The sequence below is a fragment of the Octopus sinensis genome, linkage group LG11, assembly GCF_006345805.1.
Source record: "Octopus sinensis linkage group LG11, ASM634580v1, whole genome shotgun sequence".
NCBI classification, from domain to species: Eukaryota; Metazoa; Mollusca; class Cephalopoda; order Octopoda; family Octopodidae; genus Octopus; species Octopus sinensis.
Genome location: NC_043007.1, coordinates 13,671,571 through 13,679,070, shown reverse-complemented (window position 1 = coordinate 13,679,070; position 7,500 = coordinate 13,671,571).

Sequence of the window (7,500 nt, the reverse complement as noted above, 5' to 3'; positions counted from 1 at the left end):
TGAGCCCGACACACTCAAACGGCCAGATGAGGAGAGAGAATGTGATTGAGAGAGAGAGAGAGAGAGAGAGAGAGCAAGAAAGACAAAGAGCATGACACTGTCAGACGCTTAGACAAGGAGAGGGAGACAAATAGAGACTGGTACATAGAAATAAAGAGAGAGAGAGAGAATGAGGCAGAGTGAGAGACACAGGAAGGACAGACAGATTAACACAGCGAAGGTGTAGGGTGGGAGAGATAAAGCCGTGGGGGTGGGGCCTGAATGTGAAGTAGGAATGTAAAAGTCCGTCAGAGAAATATTAAATGCAAAAATGGTGTGATGAGAAGAAGAAGAAGAAGAAGAAGAATCTGAGAATGAAATATCTGGGAGAAGGAAGGTTGGATGAGGAAGAATTGAATTTATAGAGAAATAAATGAAAGGATACAAAAGGTAATTTTCATGTGGCAACGAAGAATTTTTCACTGACGCAGTTGAAGTTCGACTTACAACTGAAGATAATTTGAAGAAAACTTCAAGTGAAACCGAAAGGCTTTACTGAGGCTGGCATGGAGATATCGGTGCGGACTGGTATTTCTATTGTCCCTTAACTACTCTGCGCAATTGTGTGTGTGTGAGAGAGAGGGAGAAGGAGAGAGAGAGAGATAGAGAGTGTGCGTATGAATCTATATATATTTCTTTACTGCCCACAAGGGGCTAAACATAGAGGGGACGAACAAGGACAAACAAAGGGATTAGATTTATTATATCGACACCAGTACGAAACTGGTACTTTGTTTATCGACCCCGAAAGGATGAAAGGCAAAGTCGACCCCGCCGGAATTTGAACTCAGAACGGAACGACCGACGAAATACCTATTTCTTTACTACCCACAAGGGGCTAAACACAGAGCGGACAAACAAGGACAGACAAACGGATTAAGTCGTTTATATCGACCCCAGTGCGTAACTGGTACTTAATTTATCGACTCCGAAAGGATGAAAGGCAAAGTCGACCTAGGCGGAATTTGAACTCAGAACGGAACGACCGACGAAATACTGCTAAGCATTTCGCACAGCGCGCTAACGTTTCTGCCAACTCGCCGCTTTGTATGAATCTATATAACTGTGTAAATACACATATGTATGTAGTTCCCAGAGTGTGTGGGTGTGAGATTTTCGTAGATCCATATATTGCATGATTCAGTTAATCAGAACAGCTGGCAGGAAGGTTAGCACACAGGGCGAAATGCGTAGCCGTATTTCGTCTGCCGTTACGTTCTGAGTTCAAATTCCGCCGAGGTCGACTTTGCCTTTATCCTTTCGGGGTCGATAAATTAAGTACCAGTTACGCACTGGGGGTGATGTAATCGGCTTAATCCGTTTGTCTGTCCTTGTTTCTCCCCTCTGTGTTTAGCCTTTTGTAGGTAGTAAAGAAATAAGTATTTCGTCTGCCGCTACGTTCTGAGTTCAAATTCCGCCGAGGTCGACTTTGCCTTTCATCTTTTCGGGGTGGATAAATTAAGTACCAGTTACGCACTGGGTTGATGTAATCGACTTAATCCCTTTGTTTGACCTTGTTTGTCCACTGTATGTTTAGCCCGTTGAGGGTAGTAAAGAAATAAGAACAGTGCATGTGTTTAGAAATCAATTCCAATGCGTGGAACCTTGGAGAAGTGTCTTCTACTATGGCATCAGACTGACCAATGCCTTCTGAGTGGATTTGGCAGACGGAAACTGAAAGAATCCCGACGTATATGATTGTGCGTATTTGTGTGTGTGTGTTTCTCCCACAACATCGCTTGACAACCGGTGATGGCGTGTTCACGTCGCCGTAACTTAGCGGTTCAGCAAAAGATAGCGATAGTATGTACTAGGCTTATATATATGTGTATTTGTATGTATATATATATATGTATATGTGTATATATAATATGTGTGTGTGTGCATATATATATATATATATAATCTTAATATATATATATAATATATATATATATATAATATATATATATATATATATAATATATATATATATATATATATATATTATATATATATATATATATATGTATGTATGTTATGTATGTAAATATGTGTGTGCGTGTTTGCGTATCTGTGTTTGTCCCCCACCATCGATTGACAACAGATGTTGGTATGCTTACACACCTGTAACTTAGCGGCTCGGCAACACTGACCTGATACCGTCGGTATCTACATGTTAAATTTCAGCGCCATCGGATGGAGGATGCCCGAGATCCCAGAAGACACACACAGACAGACGGAACGGATCTTATATAATAGATATGCATTTGCAAATGTTAGATGGTTTAAGTGACATGATACATGTGTGACGGCATCTAGAAGTCAAGGTTAGTTTATGAAAACGCCCGTGTGTTTAAGCAATGTTTCTTACATGCCCATATTTTGCAGATATCTATGCATTTACATAGATACAATGAATGTCTACGCAATTACTAAATGTCTGTGATGACATATTAACTAAAAAGGTCAACAATATTTACCTTCAGTGACAAAGTCTATGCGAAAAATACACCCCAAGAACAACACAATGTTCGCTAAAGACGTTCATATCACCCAACTATTTTACTGTGTCACAGCTCTATAAACAAGCTAGTAGATACCACTTTGAGAACACATAAGCAATATGGAGCTATGGCAAAGTACAAACGAAGTTTCGATTAGGGACCAAATATTTAAGAAAAAGTGGAAGTGGATTGGAGCACAATTAGAAAAGACACACCAAATGTAGCGAAAAGTGCTTTACGGTGGAAACCGGATGGATATAGAAAGAAAACTAGGCCTAAGAACTCGTGGCGGAGATCAACACAAAAGGAACTAGAGAAAGGGGGACATTCATGGCAGAGTATAAGTACAGAAGCCAAAAATTATGCGACATGGAATTCAACTATAAGTGGCCTATACTCCGCGTTGGAAGGTTAAAGACAGGAAGAAGAAAGAAGTTACCATTTTAATGCAATAAATATGTGAAGCATTAATACACACCTGTTAACTGCACACAAATGACACATAAAATATATAACATAAAACATATTACGTTACCAAATCTTTATATATAAAAGTGAGGTTGTGTGTCTGTCTCCTACGATTTAGATTCCTAACTACTCCCACATTTTGCGGTGCAGTTTAACCAAAACCGGGTATCTTATAGTCGTGATTCATATCGAGCCCTTCTTGGTATTAGCGCGCGTCTACGATGAGTCTACGATTAAAAAAAAAATTACCATCATTGTTTTCCATTTTAATGCATTTTTTTGCTATTATATAAGGGAAGTAACTCTCTAGAAATGTCTACGATGAGTCAACGATTAAAAAAAAATTTACTATCATTTTTTTTTCCATTTTTAATGCATTTTTTGGCTATAACTCTCTAAAAATGCTTATATAGTTATTTCCCTTACAAACCCGAGCAACGTCGGGCGATACTGCTAGTACTTAATAATCAAAAATATGGTCCGTATATTGCTTCCATCTCGAACAGAGATTTTCTAACGGACTAGTTACCTACTTACAAAATCAGTGATTGTATGACACTGTATTTTCTATATATTGCAAGTGAGGTTAGACTTCTGGCAAACCAGTGCCCATCACCGAAGAGATCCAATTAGATCGCAATCACGTGGACTGGTGGTCTCGAAGCTAGGGTGGCAGGAGTTATATCCCACTTAAAGTAAATATCGAGTGCGGAAATCGCACTGAATAAACCAGCTGCAGTAGATGTCTTCCTGGAGTTAAAAAAGCGATATTGTCGTCTCTTGTATAATGCGCACATTAAAGTAGCGATAAACACTACCCTTTTGTTCGTATAATGCTTCTATCTTGAACAGAAAATTTAAAATGTAATAGTTCCCTAGTTACGTAATCAGTGATTGTACGACACCGTATTTTCTATATTAATGCATGGGAGGTTTTGAGGCACATGGCCTAGTGGTTAGAACAGCGGACTAGCGGTCGAGGTATTGCGGGGTCGAATCTCAGACCGGGCAATGTGTGTATTTATGAGCAAAACGCCTAGGCTCCACGCGGCTCCGACAGAAGGTATTGGCGAACTTCTGCTAACTCTTTCGCCACAACTTTCTCTCACTCTTTCCTCCTGCATCTTGCAGCTCACCTGCGACGGACCGGCGTCCTGTCCAGGGACCCTATACGCCAAGGAAACCGGGAAACCGGCCCTTATGAGCCAGGCATGGCTCCAGAAGGAACAAACAAAACATGGAAGGTTAAGCTACTGCCATCACCAGTGATGCAGACGTCATTCTACAAACATTATTACGGATACAGTTTATGCAGACTCTATAGATTCTATTTACAATAATATCAAAGCTCAAATACTAAGTCAGAAAGTTGAGGAAGCTGCAATGGGTGAGGTAGATTTTGCCTCTCATCCTTTTGGGGATGAAACAAGTACTAGTTCAACTTTTGGGTTAATGTAATCGCTGCACCTCCTCCCCACAATTTCAGACCTTGTGCTTATAATAAAAATTTTGTATGTCATTATCGATAAACTTGAGTTGATGGTTTTCAGTCAAGCAAGACGATATATTTTGTCATAAAAGCGTATAAATTTGAAATATTGAAATGGTTTTAGATATCTAAGTTTAGGAATGGAAATCTCAAGAGACACGCAGTAAAATGCAATTTGAATTTTTTTTCATATTTGAACAGTGATTAATCTGTTCACATTATGTTGGACAAATTTGTTTGATGACTTCGAGATACAGGTTGCTTTAGAACTGCTGTGAAAATGTTGATATATGGAGCCGAATGCTGGACACTTACGAAAGGAAGAACAAGCAGATTAAATGAAGCAACTATAAAATATTAACGCGAAAGAAGAATCTGCATGAGAGCAACATTCAACAACAATTACCTTTAATTATATCGTTGTTAATAGAAATCATTGAACAATGAAGAGTTAAGCTAGTGGGTAAAGTGTTGGCGAAGAAATGATAAAGATGCTCGTTAAATATTCTTTTGTACCCTCGAACTAAAGCCAGAAATATTTGGGGATGAGGCCAGGCAATTAGGTCGACCCCAGTACGCAACTGGTACTTAATTAATTGACCCCGAAAAGACGAAAAGCAAAGTCGACCTCGGAGGAATGTGAACTCAGAAGGTAAAGTCAGACGAAATACCTATTTCTTTACTACCCCCAAGAGGTTAAACACAGAGAGGACAAACAAGGACAGACAAACGGATTATGTCGATTAGATCGACCCCAGTGCGTAACGGGTACTTATCTAATCGACCTCGAAAGGATGAAAGGCACAGTCGACCTCGGCGGAATTTGAACTCAGAACGTAACGGCAGGCTAAATACGGCTAAGCATTTCGCCCAGCGTGTTAACGATTCTGCCAGACGCACAAGCACACACAGACACACACAAATACACACACACACACACACACACACACACACACACACACACACACATATATATACGACGGGCTTTTCAGTTTCCGTCTACTAAATCCACTTACAAGGCTTTGGTCGGCCCGAGGCTCTAGTAGAGGACAGTTGCCCAAGGTGCCCCGCAGTGGGACTGAAACTGGAACCATGTGGTTTGTAAGCAAGCTACTTACGACACAAACACTCTTGCACCTATATATATATATGTGTGTGTGTGTGTGTTTGTGAGTAATGTTTATCTTTATATATAAATGTGCGTGTACGTATGACAAAGAAGGAGGGAGTATGTATGTATGTGTATATATGTATATATCGCATTTATGTATTATATAGATAGATGCAAAGCACTTATGATTATACACAGTTCTGAATATTTTGGCCTGGATGTGTTTGCGAACGTTGTATTTGTATTGAAGGAGAATCTTTCAAAATATGGGAGAGTGAGAAAATTCATTTTGTCGTCCGAAAGATAGAGGCTTCCCTCTCACTTGTGTTTGTTTCATACATATATACACACATATATACATACATATATATATATATATATATATGTATATATATGTATGTGTGTGTATATATATATATAGAAAGATAGATAGATAGATATATGTATGAATGTATGTGTGTGTCACTGTGTGAGTGTGTGTGTCTGTGTGTATGTGCTCTCTTCACTAACTCACACTTTTCATTCCACCTGCTCCAACTTTATTCCCTATGTGTATTTAACGTATACACCCTTACTTCAATTGCCATTTCCTTCGTGACCTTCATCTGCTCCGATTTCAAAATTTTTTTTGTAATCTCCCAGCTCATCCTCACAGCCACCACCACCACCACCACCACCATCATCATCCTCATCATCCATTCTCCCGCTCCTTCCCCCTCCCCTTATCATCCTTCCTCAAGCTCCTTCTTGCTCGACTCTGTCTCCTTACTCTCACTGCTGTTATTTTGTGTTATTATTTCTCTCGTAACCTGCATCATCATTATGATAATCATCATCATCATCATCATCATCATCATCATCATCATCATCAATATGACCACCACTTCTACCATCATCTACGGAATCATCACCATCATCATCATCATCATCACAACCATCATCATCATTATCATCATCATCATCATCATCATCACAATCAATACACTCATCGCCAGTACCACCACTACTACAAAACCACTCCCCTAGTCATGGCCGCCATCTTAACACTATTATCGCCGCCATCATTAACATAACTACCAACACCATCACCATTATCTCTATTGATGTTACTATTTCTCCCATACGAAAATTATATTCTAATTGTATTACTTTTTTTCCGCTTTGGTGGGGGGGGGGTAGGAAAGGCGGCCCCTTTGTTTTTCATATTTCTTCTTCTTTCATATTTTCACCACATCCACCCCCCCCACACACCATTCACTATTACACATTCTGCTCCCTACCATTTTTCCGTCTCACTCCCTTGTTGTCCCCTTACACCTTCCCTCTTTCCATTGTCCCCCACCTTTCACCTTGTAACTCCGACTTCCCTTTCTTCTCTCACACGGACATATTTTTTAGTGTGTGGGGGGAAGGGCTTTTCTTCTATCCCTCTCCGCCATCCACATCTTAAACCCATTCACGCGTCTTTCTCTTCCTTTCAAAGCTATAACTCCTTCTTCTCTCTCATTTCTCTCACTTATTACATCTGCACTGACGCTGCCCCATTCCCTCTTTTTATCATTGTTTTTTTCAAATATTCCCAGTATTTCTTCTTCAATCCTTCATCCAAACGCACCATTCTTCTCATCGTTCTTTCCTTCAACTTCTTTCTTTTAAAATTTGTCGCATCTCCATTTTTCGCCCTTTTTCTCTCATCACTTTATTTGCCCCATATCTCTGTCCCTGTCTCTCTGTCTCTCTTTTTCTTTCATCCTGCACATACATACACACACGTGTATACATATATATAGATGTATGTATAATATATATAATATATATTATATAGATATATATACATCTATATATATGTATATATATATATATATATTATACATATATATTATATATATATCTATATATATATTATT